This window comes from Puma concolor, chromosome B3, assembly GCF_028749965.1.
Source record: "Puma concolor isolate L17-30 chromosome B3, mPumCon1.1.hap2, whole genome shotgun sequence".
NCBI lineage: Eukaryota > Metazoa > Chordata > Mammalia > Carnivora > Felidae > Puma > Puma concolor.
Window position 1 is genome coordinate 130,459,612 of NC_141672.1, and position 18,865 is coordinate 130,478,476.

At 43.5% G+C, this 18,865-nt stretch overlaps 1 pseudogene; it reads right to left on the bottom strand.

Moving 5' to 3' along the window:
* Window positions 1–3,383: 3,383 nt before the first annotated feature.
* Window positions 3,384–3,870, bottom strand: LOC112856347 (large ribosomal subunit protein eL21 pseudogene; annotated as a pseudogene).
* Between the last annotated feature and the right edge of the window lie 14,995 nt (window positions 3,871–18,865).

An 18,865-nucleotide genomic window follows, 5' to 3' on the forward strand; every position in this document is an offset into this window, starting at 1 on the left:
CCATGGCTGATTCACTGTCAGAACCCAGGTCTGTCTGTAGCAGAGCCTCTGCTCCTTCAGTCAAACCATGGGGCTCTCTAGCCTGACATGGGGCAGGAGGGTCAAGGAGCCCCCAAATGACCAGATCATGTGCTCTGACATCCAGGGCTAACTAACATAGCCCCACCAACCAAAGAATTGACTGAGACTTGAGTATAAGGCTGGCTGTGGGAACTGCCACTCAAGGGGAGAAGTGGTTGGGAATCTAGTTAAGCATGAATGGATCTATTAAACTTTTTTTCATCTCTTTTTCCCTTAAAAACATTCAATAAGAGGCCAGATCCAGGAAAGCCTTCCAAAAGGGACTAAGCAAAAAATACTCTTTTCAACTACAAGGTCATCCAGCTTCCATTTGCCAATGAGGGTCAGGTCTCTCTTCTTGCAAGAGTTCTGAAGACCATTCTTAGCAATTCCCTGGCCCATGTCATCACCCCCACACCTGCTTGTCCCATGCACCCCAGGATGGAACAAGGCTGGGACTGGCTGGGTGGGCATCAGAGTCTCCAGGAGACCAGGATCAGGTTGGATTGAGACCACCCAGTTCCTTGGGCCTCAGGATCAACATGCAGCATGATGCACATTGCCAAGCTGCCTGTGACATGCACATTGGGGGCAAAGGTCATCAGAGCCTGAAAGAGCTTCCTCCCAGCTGACTCCTGGGTCTTCTGGGGACAGAATCTGGGAAAGGTTGTGTCTGAGAGAGCAGGCACTGGACAGGAGAGACAAGGCTGGACTGTCTACACCATCTACCCTGTCTAAACTGGCAAGGTTAGAAGGGCACATTTTAGCACTAGTAATGCAAGCTAGGAGGGAGGTTGGTTTGCTTACTTTTGTTTTTTGCTTTTTTTGCATAAACACCAAGCCGTGGTCTTTATTTCCCCTCCCCAAACCAGCAGCTACATTGTAAGAGCTTTCAGTGGGAGATGCATTTCAGGGAAGAGACAAAGTCTGCCTGGGTGTCTGCAAGTCCAAAAAGGGATTTCTAAACAGGCTGTCTGGGAAGATCTTTCCTACACGAGATCCTGGATGGAGCTGGCAGTGGTCTGACACACTTTCTCTATAGACACCACTTGAAGGCCTCACCTTTTCCCCAATACCAGAGATGACATAGTCCCTAAGTGAGGCCACAGGGTTACTTACCATTGATCGTCAAGTCCTATGGCTTCCTTGAACTCTGGGCATCTTACACACAAATTAGAACCAAGTATAACTCTTAGGTTAAAACAGACTTTGACCTCAACACCTAAAACCTCAATGAAATGGCTTGATTTTCAATGCATATGTCTTTTTTTATCATTTTATTTTTTTTAATGTTTGTTTATTTTTGAGAGAGGCAGACAGAGCACAAGCAGGGAAGGGGCAGAGAGAGAGGGAGACACAGAATTCATAGCAGGCTCCAGGCTCTGAGCTATCAGCACAGAGCCCGACACGGGGCTCAAACTCACGAGCTGTGAGATCATGACCTGAGCCGAGGTTGGACGCTTAACTGACTGAGCCACCCAGGTGTCCCTTCAATGCATATTTCAATCAATATTTAAACGAAATATCTGTGTAATAGATATTGTCTATGTGTCTGTCTGTGTACCTGGAAGTTTGTTTCCTATGATGCCTCCAAGCACAGGAATCCAGACTCACAAGCCAAATGCAAACCCACAACAAGCATACCCCCTACCAATCCCAAGCCTTCCCTCCTAACATTGGCAACCAGGGTTACAGTGGGTATGGTGGTTCTAAGTTTGAAGAAGCCCAATAGGCACCAGGCACCCTGCTGGGGCCTCTGGCCTCCAACTCCACTAGATTTGCCAACGCATTTGTCCAATAATCCAAGATGGCAGAGGCCACTGACTCCATACTGAGATCAGTACAGCCCAAAGGGCTTGGAGGAAAGGAATCTGTGTGATCTGAGCACACACCCAGTTGGCGTGCAAGCAAGACACCCATCTGCAGAGCCACTGTTCGCTCCTGTGCCAAGCCAGTCTCCCTTAATCTGCCAGCCGGAGTCCAGCCAAGGAATGGAGATGTAGGGCTGTCACTTCCAAATGGCACACAAATCCTCCCCCGCCAATTGGCTGCCTATGAGTAACTGGACCAAAAACATAAACATAGTCCATTAGGTCCATAGCAAAACAGGGCAGGGCAAGGCAGGCCCATCCTTGTCCAGATGGAGCTGGGCTTGGCACTTTTTCCTATAAGAGCAGGGCCTGCACTGGACCCTGAGTCTTATGCCCAGGAATTTTCTGGTACACGTAGCACTTGAGAGACATCACTGGCCCATTCCACTGGAGCTTATCTAGGAGACCCTGACCCAAGCCAGTCACCAACCAGTCCCCTTGTCTTCCTTTCTCCTTGCCTTTCCTATGGTTCCATCCACTTCTGTGGCTATTGACCCATACCCAAACTTGTATCCCAGAGTCCTCTCCTGAGTTCCAGCAGGTAAAGCAGCAGTTCTTTGGGACACCCTGTGTCTGCTCTGCAGATGTCTCAAACTATGTCCAAGATGAACTGACTTTATTTTCCCACCTTTTATCCCAGCCCCAAATCTACCCTCCACCTACATTCTCTCTCTTGATAAAATTCATCTAGACACAGGGTCAGGAATTTCTGCTACTCCCCACCATCATCACCTCCACCTCCGCCACGACCATCACTAAAACTTCCACCCTGACCACTACCTCCATATTCACCTCTGTCTGTGCTTTCACCTCTGCCACCATCACCATCACCTCTGTCACTACCACCTCCACATCCTCCACCACTACTATCATAACAACCTACACCACCTCCAGACTTACCTGTACCAACGCCCCCACCTCCACACACACGTGCATGCACACACACACACACACACACACACACACACACATTCACACACTCACACATACCCCTAATGGGTCATCCAGTTTTGGTGGTTCTTTCTTCCAAATTTCTTGGAATCTGTCCCCTTCCATGCATCTACCCAAATGCTGCCTGAGCTAGGACTAGGGCACATTAATTTTGCCATAACCAGCTCTCTATTCTTCATCTCTTCCTCCCATCTGCCTACACATAACTCTTAGGGGAACCTTTCTAGTGTGCTCAAAGCCCTGCAATGGCTCCCTACCACCTGCTCCTAAACTTCCCCAAATGTACCCTTAAAAAGAAGGTTTTGATAAAATATGGGAAATGCTGGATTAGAAATCTAAGACCTTTCTTTTTTGTGAGATTTGTCAGAACTTTAATATGAATAGCATGGAGACATTTCACTGGGAAGAAAACAGATGTAAGGTGTAGTTTTCTGAATTTCTTTTCTTTTTTTTTTTTTTTACAGTCTAGAGGTTTGTTTGTTTGGGTTTTTTTTATACTTATCATGCCATGAATGAATAGAGAATGGGTTCCAGAAGCCCAGGCTCCTTTCCATTGGTTCTCACAAAGTGAGCTTCTCTGGATGGAGCAGGCTGGTGCTTCAACTGAACCCAAGTATCTTTCTCTTTGGCTTCCTTCACTTTCTGATCATTTTCCTTCACATGCTTCAGGAAGCTACCTCAGCTCTGTGAGTGCTTAATATGATCAATCTGTACATTAATTCTCTCGGCAAGAATCTTGCCTGTAACTTGTTTGTTTACAACAATGCCAACAGCATGCCGGGTGACATTGTAGACTGTGCCAGTCCTCCCATGGTAACATTTGTGGGGTATTTCATTTTTGAACAGTGACCATTCCCTTGATGTCTCCAATATCACCTTTCTTAGAGATTTGCATGTATGTGGCCAAAGGAACAACTCCATGTTTTCTAAAAGGCCTACAGAACATATAGCAAATGCCTCTCCACTTTCCTTTTGTGTTGGTCATTTTGGCAAATTACTGGAAGATGGCAGAACTTGCTGAAGTTTCTCAGGGTGGAAGAAGCAAGACCAAGACACCTGTTTTGGCTCTGGCTTCCCCTCCTCACAAATCCCTTCCTGCTGTTCACTCTGCACAAAGGTCCTTTCTCTCCTTGACAACCTCCAAGGTCAACATAATCACCACCCCCCACATACTCCTACCTTACTCACTTTCTAATATTATAATTATCTTAATTTCTGATTTACCCACTGTTCTAGGATCTCCCTATGTGTAGGGAGTATTGGGGATCTCCTCAGCCAACACAGTGCCCAAGAAATGGTGGTGCCCAGTGTTTGTGGAAAACTGTCCAGTGCTTACTGATCTAGGCAGGAAAAGTTGAAGCAGACCAAATAGTGCCTTGTGCTATTTGCCCACACTCTGAATGTACTTCCCTCTCCCCTCTCTTGCTCCTCAGACCACCACACCCTGGAATCTGCCTCGGCACCCCCACCTACAGAACTCCTACTCATTTGCCAATGACCCAAATCACTAAACTTGCCCTGGTGTGTTGCAGTTTTCAATGGACTCAACTTCTGGTCAGAAGTCTACACAGCTGCCCCTCTGTCTTTCCCAAAGCCTCTCACCCACAACCCCACCTGGTTCTCTTCCCACTGGCCACTCTGTCCTATGCCTTCACCCTTCCAGTCAGTTCTGCCACTCCTCCCCTTTCAAGTTTGGCCTGGTTCTCCTCTCCTGCCCTGGGCTCTTCCTCAGTGAGTTCTCTTTGCAGCTCCTCCCGTGGCTTTGGCCCCACTGCATCCTCTGATAATTCCCTCATAGTCTGCCTCCCTCAGTCCTCTTCTCCAAGATCCCGGTCTGATTCCACCAACTGCCCACTTGACAAATACACTCTGATATCTCACTGAGGCCTCAAATTCTGGACAGCCAAAATATAAACTTTTGATCTGCAGGCTCAAGTATTTTCCCACAGTCCTAGATGGCACCACTATTCACGGCCATCCACCCACTCCCTCACCTCCCCAGCTTTGCCAACAGTTAGCCCCCGTAAATATGTCTCTTTTTAAAATTATTAACATTAAAAAAAATTATACTGTGATAATATTTCACATGAGATTTACCCCCTTAACATTTTTTTAAGTGCACACTACGGTATTGTTAACTACAGTCACAGTGTTGTACAGAAGACCCCCAGAACTTCTTTATCTTGCATAATTAAGACTTTATGCTTTTTGATTCCCCATTCCCCATTTCCCCCTCCCTCCAGCCTCTGGCAACCACCCTTTTACTCTCTGCTTCTATGAGTTTCACAATTTCAATGACCTTGTCTGAGTGGATTCATACAGTATTTGCCCTTCTGTGACTGGCTTATGTTACTTTACATAATGTCCTCAAGGTTCATCCATGTTGTCACATATTGCAGGATTTCCTTCTTTTTTAAGGCTGAATAATAATCCATTGTATGCATAGACGATAACTTCTTTATCCATTCATCCACTGATGGACATTGAGTTTGTTTCCAGTACTGTGAATAATGTTGTAATAAACTCCGGGGTTCTACTATCTCTTCAAGATCCTGATATCAGTCCTTTTGGGTATGAAACCAGAAGTGGGATTGTTGGATCATATGGTGTTTCTATTTTTAGCTTTGCAGGAAGTTGCCATACTGTTTTCTACAGTAGCTGCATCATTTTGCATTCCCACCAACAGTGCACAATATTTCCAATTTCTTCACATCCTGGCCATTACTTGTTTTCTCTTTCCTTCCTTCTTCCTTCATTCCTCCCTCCGTCTCTTTCTTCCTCCCTCCCTCCTCCCTTCCTCCCTCCTCCCTCTCTTTCTTTCTTTCTTTCTTTCTTTCTTTATCCTTCTTTCTTTCTTTCTTTTTCGTTCTTTCCTTGATAATAGTCATCCTGACAGGTGTGAGGCGCTATCTCATGGTGCTTTGGCTTTGCATCTTTCTGGTGATTAGTGACACTAACCATCTTTTTTAGTTACCCCCTTTTCTCTTGGTCCCCAATGCTGCCACCCAACCTGGACTCCACCCTCTCTTGCTCGGATTCTTACTAGAGCCAGAGCCTCCAAACAGGCCTCCCCTTACCTATCCATACTTCTACCCATGCTCTGCACAAGCAGAAAGGTCTTTCTAAATATAAACCAGTCGTGATGAGTATAAACCCTCTGATAAATTTCCTCCATTACTCTTGAGATAAAGCGAACATCCCTAGTGTAGACCCTCCACCTCATCAAGGTGTTTCCAGCTGCATCTCTGACTTCCCACAGGTCAGGCTCGCCAGCTTTTGTGGGTCGTTCTTCCCACCCTCCCCCTTCTTGCATCACTTACCCAAATTGTTCCATCTAACTCTGTAAGTCCTTTGGAGTTCAGTTCTGAATTGTCCTTTGGAGTATGTTCTGATAGCCAGCGGGACTTAATGTCTGGAATGTTATAAGTCAACAGCTCTGCTCTGAGGGCGGGAGGGCTAGAGGACAACGGGAGGGAGAGTTGTTGAGCCCCGGAGGACAGAGCTCAGCTTGGCGGGGAGCAAAGGCGCTTGCCAGCGCCATCTCCCTTGCCCATCCCCCAGCCAAAATCCCAAAGGGAACTGGTTCCCATCAGGGAACTTGCTTGCACCAGGCAAACACCCAATGCTGTGCTTCTGTGGATCCATCCCTCCAACGGGTCTGCCTCCCTCCTGGTGCTGCAGGGCCCCTCCCAAAGCGGACCACCAAATGCAAAGTGAGCTGAGTCTGCCCCTCCTGCCCCTGTGCACCTTGCGGATCCACCTGGACTAATACACCAGATCCCAGATTACCACAAGCCTGGCAGTGTGCAAGTAGCCCAGACAGGGGCCACACCACTCCACAGTGAGCCCTGCCCCTGGCAGAGGGGAAGATAAGGTACACACCAGTCTGACTGTGGCCCCAGTGGTGGGCTGGGGGTAGACATCAGGTCTGACTGCGGCCCCGCCCACCAACGCAAGTTACTCCAGACAGCACAGGGGAAGAGCCCTGCAGTTCCACGCCACTCCAGGGACTATCCAAAATGACGAAATGGAAGAATTCTCCTCAAAAGAAACTCCACGAAGTAGCGACAGCTAATTAACTGGTCAAAAACGATTTAAGCAATGTAACAGAAAATGAATTTAAAATAGTAGTCATAAAATTAATCTCTGGGCTTGAAAAAAGTATAGAGGACAGCAGAGAATCTATTACTACAGAGATCAAGGGACTAAGAAATAGTCATGAGGAATTCAAAAATGCTATAAATGAGCTGCAAAATAAAACGGAGGTGACCACAGCTCAGATTGAAGAGGCAGAGGAAAGAATAGGTGAATTAGAAGATAAAATTATGGAAAAAGAGAAAGCTGAGAAGAAGAGAGATAAAAAAAATCCAGGAGTCTGAGGGGAGAATTAGAGCACTAAGTGACACAATTAAACACAATAATATATGCATAATTGGGATTCCGGAGGAGGAAGAGAGAGGGAAAAGTACTGAAGGTATACTTGAAGAAATCATAGCTGAGAACTTCCCTGATCTGGGGAAGGAAAAAGTCATTGAAATCCAAGAGGCACAGAGAACTCCTTTCAGACGTAACTTGAATCGATCTTCTGCACGACATATCATAGTGAAACTGGCAAAATACAAGGATAAAGAGAAAATTCTGAAAGCAGCTAGGGATAAACATGCTCTAACATATAAAGGGAGACTGAAAAGAATAGTGATGGATCTATCTACTGAAACTTGGCAGGCCAGAGAGGAATGGCAGAAAATCTTCAATGTGATGAACAGAAAAAATATGCAGCCGAGAATCCTTTATCCAAGTCTCTCATTTAGAATAGAAGGAGAGATAAAGGTCTTCCCAAACAAAAACTGAAGGAATTCATCACCACTAAACCAGCCCTACAAGCAATCCTGAGGGGAATCCTGTGAGACAAAGTACCAGAGACATCACTACAAGCATGAAACCTACAGACATCACAATGACTCTAAACCCATATCTTTCTATAATAACACTGAATGTAAATGGACTAAATGCTCCAACCAAAAGACATAGGGTATCAGAATGGATAAAAAAAAAACAAGATCCATCTATTTGCTGTCTCCAAGAGACTCATTTTAGACCTGACAACACCTTCAGATTGAAAGTGAGGGGATGGAGAACTATCTATCATGCTACTGGAAGTCAAAAGAAAGCTGGAGTAGCCATACTTATATCAGACAAACTAGACTTTAAATTGAAGGCTGTAGTAAGAGATGAAGAAGGGCATTATATAATAATTACAGGGTCTATCCATCAGGAAGAGCTAACAATTATAAATGTCTATGCGCCGAATACCGGAGCCCCCAAATATATAAAACAATCACAAACATAAGCAACCTTATTGATAAGAATGTGGTAATTGCAGGGGACTTTAATACTCCACTTATAACAATGGATAGATCATCTAGACACAGGATCAATAAAGAAACAAGGGCCCTGAATGATACATTGGATCAGATGGACTTGACAGATATATTTAGAACTCTGCATCCCAAAGCAACAGAATATACTTTCTTCTCGAGTGCACGTGGAACATTCTCCAAGACAGATCACATACTGGGTCACAAAACAGTCCTTCATAAGTATACAAGAATTGAAATCATACCATGCATACTTTCAGACCACAATGCTATGAAGCTTGAAATCAACCACAGGAAAAAGTCTGGAAAGACTCCAAAAGCATGGAGGTTAAAGAACACCCTACTAAAGAATGAATGGGTCAACCAAGCAATTAGAGAAGAAATTTAAAAATATATGGAAACAAATGAAAATGAAAATACAACAATCCAAACGCTTTGGGATGCAGCAAAGGCAGTCCTGAGAGGAAAATACATTGCAGTCCAGGCCTATCTCAAGAAACAAGAAAAATGCCAAATACAAAATCTAACAGCACACCTAAAGGAAATAGAAGCAGAACAACAAAGACACCCCAAACCCAGCAGAAGAAGAGAAATAATAAAGAGCAGAGCAGAAAAAACAATATAGAATCTTAAAAAAAAAAAACAACTATAGAGCAGATCAATGAAACCAAGAGCCAGTTTTTTTGAAAAAATAAACAAAATTGATAAGCCTCTAGCCAGGCTTCTCATACTTCTTGCCTTCAATGCCTGATGAGCCTTGCTTATTCAGAGGCAGCTTCTCTAACTGTTAAAAACAAAGGTTTTGGAGTCAAACAGGACTCCACCTCTCACTAGCTTTGGGACTTGTGACTCAGTTTCCTCATTGGTAAAGGAAGGATAACTGTGTGTGGGGGCTGGCCCGGAGAACGAGCTCAGTGAAGGTCAGCAGCTTTTCCTACCATGTGAGGCAGCAGCCTCACCCCTCTCAGCAGAGGAACAAAGATCCCTATTCTTGCTTTCTGAAGGTTCCGTGTTCTTAGACCTTTCACTCACTCATGTTGCACAGAATGGAGACTGTATTAAGTAGTTTCCAGGGCCCCTGGGTGGCTCAGTTGGTTAAACATCCGACTTTGGCTCAGGTCATGATCTCACCACTCATGAGTTCGAGCCCTGTGTCAGGCTCTGTACTAACAGCTCAGAGCCTGAAGCCTGCTTCCACTTCTGTGTCTCCCCCTCTCTGTCTGCCCCTCCTCTGCCAGCACTCTCTTTCTCTGTCTCTCAAAAATAAATAATAAACATTTTAAAAAAAGTAGTTTCCTAGGGCAGCAGTAACAAAGTACCACAGACTTTAGGAGGTGGGGCTTGAGCTATAGAAATGTCTTGTCTCAGGGCTCTGGAGGCTGAAAGTCTGAAATCAAGGTGCTGGCAAGGCTGCTTCCTTCTGAGGACCATGAGGGAGCATCTGCTCTCAGCGTCTATCCTGGCTGCTGGTGGTCTCAGGCATTCTTTGGTTTATAGAAGCATTACCACCATCTCTGCCCTCATCTTCAGGACTCCGTGTGTGTGTGTGTGTGTGTGTGTGTCCAAATTTCCCCCTCTAAAAAGATACCAGTCATATAGGATTAAGGTCCCACTCCACTTCAGTATGATCTTAAGCACTTAAAACTGCAACAATCCTATCTCCAAATGAAATCACATTCTAAGGTACTGGGGGTCAGAACATCAACTTCCGTTTTGGAGGAACACAATTCAACTCATAAAGGAGTCTGTCCATAGGGTCTGAAAATGAGTCCTGGACAGGCTGACGGGGATTGGGAAGGGGTCCCTCTGTGTTCAGTGGTAGGTGGACAGGCTAAGTTTACATGTGATGAAGCCCTCAGACTCAGCCTGGTCCAGAGAATTTCACTTATCTGCAGAGCAGACAGGGAGCCCCACTACATCTCTGTTGAGGGGGTTGAGAACAGGCCTCTCCAGGGCTCTCCTGAGACCCCTTGTCCATTGTTCCACAAGCCAGCTCCACTGAAGGCACCCTGCTCACCAGAGGGCTCCTGGTTGAGCTGGCCCCCCACTCACTCAAGGGGAAGGTCATGGCAGCTCCCACAGCTCACCTTACCTGCTGCAGAGAAAGGCACCCAGCCTGCCTTGCCTTTCGCCCCATTACTAAGAACTGAGATGAGCCACAGCCTTTCCAGAACTTGCAAGACAAATGGGAGTGAGCAACTATTTCTGTGACTTGGTTCAGTTCCCGTGGCTATGTGGTTCAGGGTTCAGGGTCTGGGGTTTTCACTCCTCCTGACTCCGAGGAGTGCCCAAGAGTACACCTACAACAACCACACTGGCTTGTCTAGACCCCACAGACTGCATGATCCCCAGCAGCTGGCAGGCAAAGTAGGCCCTTCACAGAGGCATTTTGTCTACAGTGAAGGTGGCAGATTATTTCTGCTGAGGCCAGCCCTTGAGGTTAGCTTGTCACAGTTGTGATTTCTTCCCCGTTTGCCTCCCACACACATCCAGGCTCCTCAGATTTAAACTAGTGCCTACAGCTGATTAGTGACATTCCAGGCACATAGTAGGTGCTTGATAAACATGCTCCAGACTGGTATTTCCATTTTCAAAGTGGAATTATCTTCTTCTGACCTCTCTTTCTCAAACTACCTCTGGGTGTCCCCTGCCAGGGTTCCAGATTGTCCAGTCACCTCAGCTGGAATCCCTGACCCCTCTCCCAGCCTGTCTGCTGGAAGCTTCTGGCATCTGTCTCCCCATTTACTCAAGCCATCTTCACCTCTCCATCCACACAACCTCCAGTCAGGCCTGCACTTGTCTTACCTCCATCTTGAGGGCTGTCTTCATGCCCATGTCTACCCCAGTGGTATCTCTCCATCCTATCCATCTGCTGTCTGCCTCCAGATCCCCAGGGAAGCCTGGGACCCTGTGTCTGATCATTCACTGTTTGGATGGACACTTTCTGGCCTCCGCCTGTCTGGTCGTCTTCCCCTGCCAGCTTTCCCCATGCCCCTCGCCCTCTGCCTCAGCCACACTGACCTACTGCCTACTCCCAGACCACACTGTGCTGTTCCTACCATGCCCTTCCTCATGCCGTTCCATTGCTAGGGAGCTCTCTTTCCCCAGTTCTCCAGCTGGCAACATGCCTATTCACACTGTGAAACCCAATGCCAACATCATGTCATGGGAGTTGACCATGACCACCCAATCTTTCCTTCCAGAATAGTTTGGACACACCTCCACTGTTGCATTTGTCACTCCACATTGTGATTGTCTGCCCATTAGTCACTCTCTCCCATACGCATCCCAAAGGTGCCCAAATTCCAGTGTGCACAAAATTATGGCAACATCATAAAAAGGTGGCTTGCCTGGTTCCATGCCCAAGATTCTGATTTGGGGGCCCAAGAATGTACATTTTAACAAACACACCAGGTGGTCTTGTTGCAGGTGGTCTTTGGGCCCTTCACTGAGAACCACTGGTCCTGTGGGTTCCAGGCTGGGGGATCTTGTCTTATTCAGGGCTATGTGTCCCCAGCTCCAGCTCAGCCCCCGTCACATGGAATTATAGGAGAGCTGGAGTGGAGGCCTTGTTGTGGCTATCCCCTTCCACTATGGCAAGTCCCTCAGAACCCCTGAGGTTGGCCCCTAGCTCCATCTGAAGAAGGCAGATCCCACCCTCAGCCTGGCTCATAGGGCTGTGGAGAAAATTGCAGAACGTAAAACCCCAGACACAGCTTCTGAACCTGATAGCCTATCGGTGGATACTGCCAAACCTATAGCAATCCATTCTTCTTATGATTTTCCAGAAGTGCAGAGTCCTCTCTCTCTAACACATTCATGAGCCATCTATTCACAAATAGTCCTCAGAGGAAAAAACCCTTCCCTTCTTCAGAATTGATAGAGTTTAAAACCTGTCTTGAGTTTCCTTAGGTCTCTTGCCAAGTTTTAGGAGGGTGGGTGTTAATGCATAGAGATGAAGGCACCAACATTTCCTGAGAATACAAAAGGTAGGAGGTGTTACTAGCACACTGCATGCCTCTCTGATGGGGATGGCCCCAGTGATAGGGAACAGCAATGGCCCTGGGCCTCTGACATGCTAGCCAGCAGAAATGCAGGTAGCCAAGGGCCAGGGCCTGCCTAGAATTTAGCACCCTTGTTTGTGTTTAACTCAACTCCATTTGGATTTGGCCCTGCACCCACCTGTGAGCTCTGTCTCACCCCACACTGTCATTCATTCATTCATTGATGTGCAAATATTTATTGAGTGCCTGCTACCTGCAGTTACTGTGCTAACCTTGTGGATACACGGACGACAAAAGACGTCTCCACACTACAAGGTTCACACTGTTTGGGGGGACAGATAAGCAAGCAGGAGCAAAGCAAGACAGTAATTATTGGTATTAAAGCAAATGGAAAGTTCTGGAAGGACTTGAGGGAAAGACTACTAAGGTAGAGTCTTGCCTTTGCCTGTGAATTGGCATAGAAGAGGCCAATGCCATAAGAAGCCCTTATTTCAGAATCTAGGCCCCTCTGGGTGCCACATGTTGTCCCACCTCTATGGCTGCAGCCCAAGGTCACTGCAACCTCATCCATCAGTCCCTGGGTCCAGGCACCTGCAGGTAGAGGGACTGGCCAGAAAGACTGGGCAGAAAGGGCAGAAGGAGCACAGAGGAGCCAGTGTGCCAAGAATCTATGATGCAGACCCTGCCAGCCCTGACATAGATACTCAGGGCAGCTACCCTGGTCTGTAATTGATCTCCTGGACAAGTTCTGTAATTGATCTCCACTAGTTGAGGGGACCCCTTCTTGGATTCCCATGAGCCCTTTGTAGTCTTATTTTAAGAAAATATTTCACTTGAGCTGTATTTGTTCATTCATTTATTCAAAAAAGTATTTATCAGGGGCACCTGGGTGGCTCAGTCAGTTGAGCGTCTGACTCTTGCTTTCAGCTCAGGTCATGGTTTTTGACCTGAGGGTTATGGGATTGAGCCTGACATTGGGCTCCAAGATGAACATGGAGACTGCTTAAGATTCCCTCTCTCTCCCTCTCTCTCTCACTCTCTCTCTCCCTCTGCCCCCTCTCTCCCACTCGTGCTGTGTCTCTAAAATTAAAAAAAAAAAAAAAAAGGTATTTATCAGGCATCAACTAGGTACCAGGCATAATTCTATGTGCTTGGCCTATATCAGAGAACAACATTAACAAAGACCCTGTTTTCATGGAGTGTGCATTCTAGAAGGAGGAAACAGATAATAAGCAATAAGCATAACAAGTAGGTCAATTATATAGTATGTAGAGAGTTACAGGTGCTAGAAGGCTGAGAGTAGAATAGAAGGAGGGGATTGGGGGCCTAGAGAGTGGGGAAGTAAGTTGTAATATTAAATAAGATGGTCAGGTGCATCCTTGTTGGGTTAAGGAGATGAAGGTGATACTACCTGAGGGAAGGCTGCTTCTGGCAGAAGGCACAGCAAGTGCAAAACCCCACATGGGACCACTTCTGGGATGTTTGACCAACAGCAAAGAGACCAGAGAGCTGGAGCCACGTGAGCAAAGGGCAGAGCTATGGAGAAAGAGGCAGGAGAAGTAAGGGGCTGGGGGACTCGGGCAATCCCTGGGGGGCATGAACAGAAGAATGTCACCAGCTGACTTAGGCTTTAAAACATTCGTCCTGGCCACTTTTTGAGACCAGATGGGAGAAAAAGAAGAGACTGGATGGGCCATATGAATTATGGTTGCCATATTCAGGTGTGAACTACTGATGCTCAAATCAGCAGCAGTTCTGGATCTATACCACATGAGGATCAACAGGGCTTCCTGACATTGGATGTGGGAAGTGAGAGAAGAGAAAAGTCTGAATTTGAATGTGTTTCTGTTGCTTGTAGACACAAGAGTGAAGCCCTGAAACTGGTATCCTTTGCTCTCACAGGGACTTCCAGGTGGCTGCCTGAGCCTGACCTGCCCTGGTCCCAAGGCACTGAAGACACTGCCTTAGAAACCACCCATTGCCCCATGAGGAATTAGAGATGATGACTAAGCCAAGGGATTGAGTGACCTAGGCATATTTACACACAGAAGCTAAAGTCAGAAAGAACAAAGGGTGTGAATGAGAAATCCAGGAAATAGACCATGGGCCCCAGTGCTTGTTTGGGCTCAGCACACTTTCCCACACACTGTCAGCAGCTGCAAGGCCAGTCCTTTGTGGCTGAAACTCCTCAGTGAGGGCACGAGACCACACACATGAGTTTATTTACGGTGACTTTGCTGGTGTCATGGGAAGAGTTGATACTCACCTACCTACCATCCTTGAGCTTCCCAACATTTCCCAGCCTCCCTTGCTATTAGGTATGACTAACTCTGGCCAATGGATTGTGAGCACAAGTGATGTGCTTTCCTTCCAGGATAAGAAATAAGAGACAGTGTGTGTTCTCCATCCCTCTCTTCCCCTACTTCAGTGACCTGAGACAAATGGACAGTTTGGATTGCTGAGTCACCAGGTGGCAAGAACCAGCTCTCAGTGGACCTTATATGAGCAAGAAACAAACTTTTGTTTGTTACAGGGTTCATATATTGCTACAGCATGACATAGCCTTCTCTGATGAATATTGGCTAAAGACTTTAAGACCAATTTAAACAATAGCAAGAATAAGTAATATTCACATATTATTTTACAGCTTGAAAGAGCCTTTGCTTACTCTCATTTGATCTTGATCTATTTCACAAACTAGGTAGTTCTGTTTGAACATTTTCAAAAAGACACCTTCTAACCAGCTAAGAAAAATAATCACAGAGAAATCAGTAGCTTTTCTTTCTGGAAGACTGCTTTACCACACTGTCAAAAATTACCTATGTATAGTGATAGATGTTAGTTAGACTTATTGTGGTGATCATTTCACAATATATACAAATATTGAATCATATGTTGATGGATGTTAACTCATTGTGGTGATCATTTTGCAATCTATACAAATATAGAATCATGTTGTACCCTTGAAACTAATATAATATTATATGTCAATTATACCTTTAAAAAAAAAGCAAGAAAAAAGAAGAAACATGTAGCATTTAGGGTGAGTATGAGACCAAAATCCTAAACAAATGTATCCTAACAAAGATTCCTTTTACAAAATGTTATTTTATTATAAATTCCAGTATAGTTAACATACAGTATAATATTAGTTTCAGATATATCATATAGCAATTCATCACTTCCATACTTCACCCAATGCTCATCACAGCAAGTGCACTCCTTAATCCCCATCACCTATTTAAACCAACCCCCACTCCCTTCTAGTTTGTTCTGTACAGTTAAGAGTTTATTTCTTGGTTTCTTTCTCTCCCTCTCTTTTTTTTATCGTTTTCTGTTTGTTTCTTAAATTCCACATATGAGTGAAATCATATGGTATTTTTCTTTCTCTTACTGACTTATTTCACTTAGCATTTATACTCTCTAGATTCATCCATGTCTTTGCAAATGGCAAGATTTCATTCTTTTTTATGGCTGAATATATATATTCCACATCACATCTCCTTAATCTTCTTCATTCATCCATTCATCTATCAGTGGACACTTGGGTTGCTTCCATAATTTGGCTATTATAAATAATGCTGCTATAAACATAGGGGTGCATATATCCCTTTGAATTAGTGTTTTTGTATTTTGGGGGGTAAATACCCAATAGCTGGATTACTGGAGTGTAAGGTAGCTCAGTTTTTAACTTTTTGAGAAACTTCCATACTGCTTACCACAGTGGCTGCACCAGTTTGGATTCCCACCAACAGTGAAAGAGGGTTCCTTTTTCTCCACACCCTCACCAAAACTAAAGAAGCAATTAGTGTGTTTTTGATTTTAGCCATTCTGATAGGTGTGAGGTGACATCTCATTGCAGTTTTGATTTGCATTCCCCTGATGATGAGTGATGTTGAGCATCTTTTCATGTGGCTGTTGGCCATCTAGATGTCTTTGGAGAAATGTCTATTCATGTTTTCTGCCCATTTTTTAATTGGATTACTTGGTTTTGGGTGTTGATTTGTCTAAGTTCTTTATATACTTTGGATTTTAATCCTTTATTGGATATGTCATTTGCAAATATTTTCTCCCATTTAGATTGCCTTTTAGTTTTGTTGATTGTTTCCTTCACTGTGCAGAAGATTTTAATTTTAATATACAAAGATTCTTTTTTACAGACTCTCAGAGAAGCAATATTTTTAGTTACTAAAAAAATATTAACATACACATAAGAATGAACTTACCATAAAAAAGCAGGATTTGTTGAGAAAGCTAGTATATGAACTCTAGTATATGTGCTGCTGAAGTGAGCACAAAAGCTTTGAACTCTAATAATGAAAATAAAATAAAATTTTAACAAATGTAGAAAGATACTGAGCTCTTGATTGGAAAGGTTGAATATTGTAAAGATGAAATTTCTTCCCAAATTAATTTACAAGTGTAATGTATTTTCAATCTGTGCTCAAGATGACCTTTTGAGTGACCTAAGAGCATTAATATAAAATTCTTCTTGAGGAATGAAAAGCTAATAGTAGTGAAGAAAATTTTAAAACAAAAAAGCATAATGCATTTCCAGATATTAAAACAAAGCCTATTTTATTTGGACATGTTATTCAGTATTTGTAATCAAGAGGGGACATATGGGGAACTTTCTAAGAGTGGTAGAAATGTTCTATTTCTCAATCTGATGACAGGAATTTTCACCTTGTAAAGATTTAATAGATTATTATTCACTAATGTTTTTGGTACTTTTCTGTATTGATACATATTTCCTGTTTTAATAAGAGATTTAAAAAAATTAATAAAGATAATTTTCCATGGCAATTTTTTAAACAGCCTATCTTAAAGCTACGATCATTAAGAAAGTGTGGGACCAGTGGAGAAGTAAACATACCTATGAAATGGGATAAAAAAACTTAAGAAGAAACCTAAGTGCTTCAGTAATACAAGATAAAATTCAAAGGGATTAATGACAAGATTTTAATGATTTTCAAACTCAGTCTCTGGCGTACTCCACATTTTCCCAGAGTTACAGTGTTTCTTTATGGCAAAGATTCTCATTGAGAGGGCTTGAGATGGAAGGAAAACCATGTTAAAATATCTGTGTGTGTGAATTTAAAAACTGCCCCAATGCATACACGTGTAGTAAAGTAATGATGAAAAGCAAGAAAGTGATAAATAGCTCAAGATATTTCTTACTTCCTCAAGAGAAGAAAGAGAATGAGATCAGAAAGACCTTCAAAAGGCATTCGAAGACTTGGTGATATTTAATTTTTTAAGCTGAGTGGTGGATAGAGGAGGGTTCATTATATTATTTTTTATCCCCTATGTAGACATTATACATATTCTTTGTATGTGTGAAATATTTCCTAATACTGGAGTATATTTGATGTGCCTCCTCAGAAGGTGTATCCACACCATCTCCAGTTAAGAATGACTGGATTAATAAATGATGATAAAACAATAGAAGAACTTGGGGTGCCTGGGTGGCTCAGTTGGTTAAGTGTCCCACTTTGGCTCAGGTCATAATCTCAGGGATCATGAGTTCGAGCCCCGTGTCTGGCTCTGTACTGACAGCTCAGAGCCTGGAGCCCACTTCAGATTCTGTGTCTCCCTCTCTCTCTCCCCCTCCCCTGCTCATGCTCTGTCTCTCTCTCTCTCTCTCTGTCTCTCTCTCTCTCCTTCAAAAATAAATAAATATTAAAAAAAATTTTAAATAGAAGACCTTGAAGAATTATCAGTAGTATCCATGACACAGAGATTACAAAATAAATAAATAAATAAATAAAAGATGATGAAGATGGGGTATAAGTACTTCCATGAAAGCAAATGAAGAAATACTTTTTAGTCACTCCTTTATTCCCCCAGCACCTCACTGCCACACACAAAGGCATAGACTTCCCAATTAGTATTTATAATTGTAATGGGGGGAAATGCCATTCAAAACAACACCAAATGAAATATTTTAAATCTACTATAGGAAAAAGAGTATAAATTCTACATAAAAAATGTAAACCAATTTACTGAACAACGTTTAAGAAGTCTGAAAAACTCCATGAGCTTCACTGGAAATGTTCAGTTTTATAAAGAGGTAGAGTCTGTCCCAAATGATGCACAAATTGAATAAAATATGAACAAAAATCCTAAAGGATTTCTATGGAATGTACAAAATGGATTCTGTTTAAAATATAGAATAGCCAAAAGTGTTGGAAAAATAAAAATGACAAGAACTTGATGTGCTAGATATCAAAATATTCTATAAAGTTACAGTAATTAAAATATTGTGATATTGATAGCCAGAGTAGACAAATAGATGGATGGAAAAGGACAGGTCTTGGAACAGATTCATGATTATTTGGGAATTTATCACATAATAGAGGACCATCACCAGCAGAGACAGACTAGAATGTTCAATAAATGAAGGTACTACTATTAAAAAATAATATACTTATATTCCTAAAACATCACTATATACAAAAATAAAATCCAGCTGCATTAAAGAATCAAGTGCAGAAAAATAAAATTATAAAAGTATTAGAAAAAATATATAGGGGTATATCTTCATATTTGATATGTAATGTCATAAGCAGAATACCAAATCCACTGGCCATAATAGAAA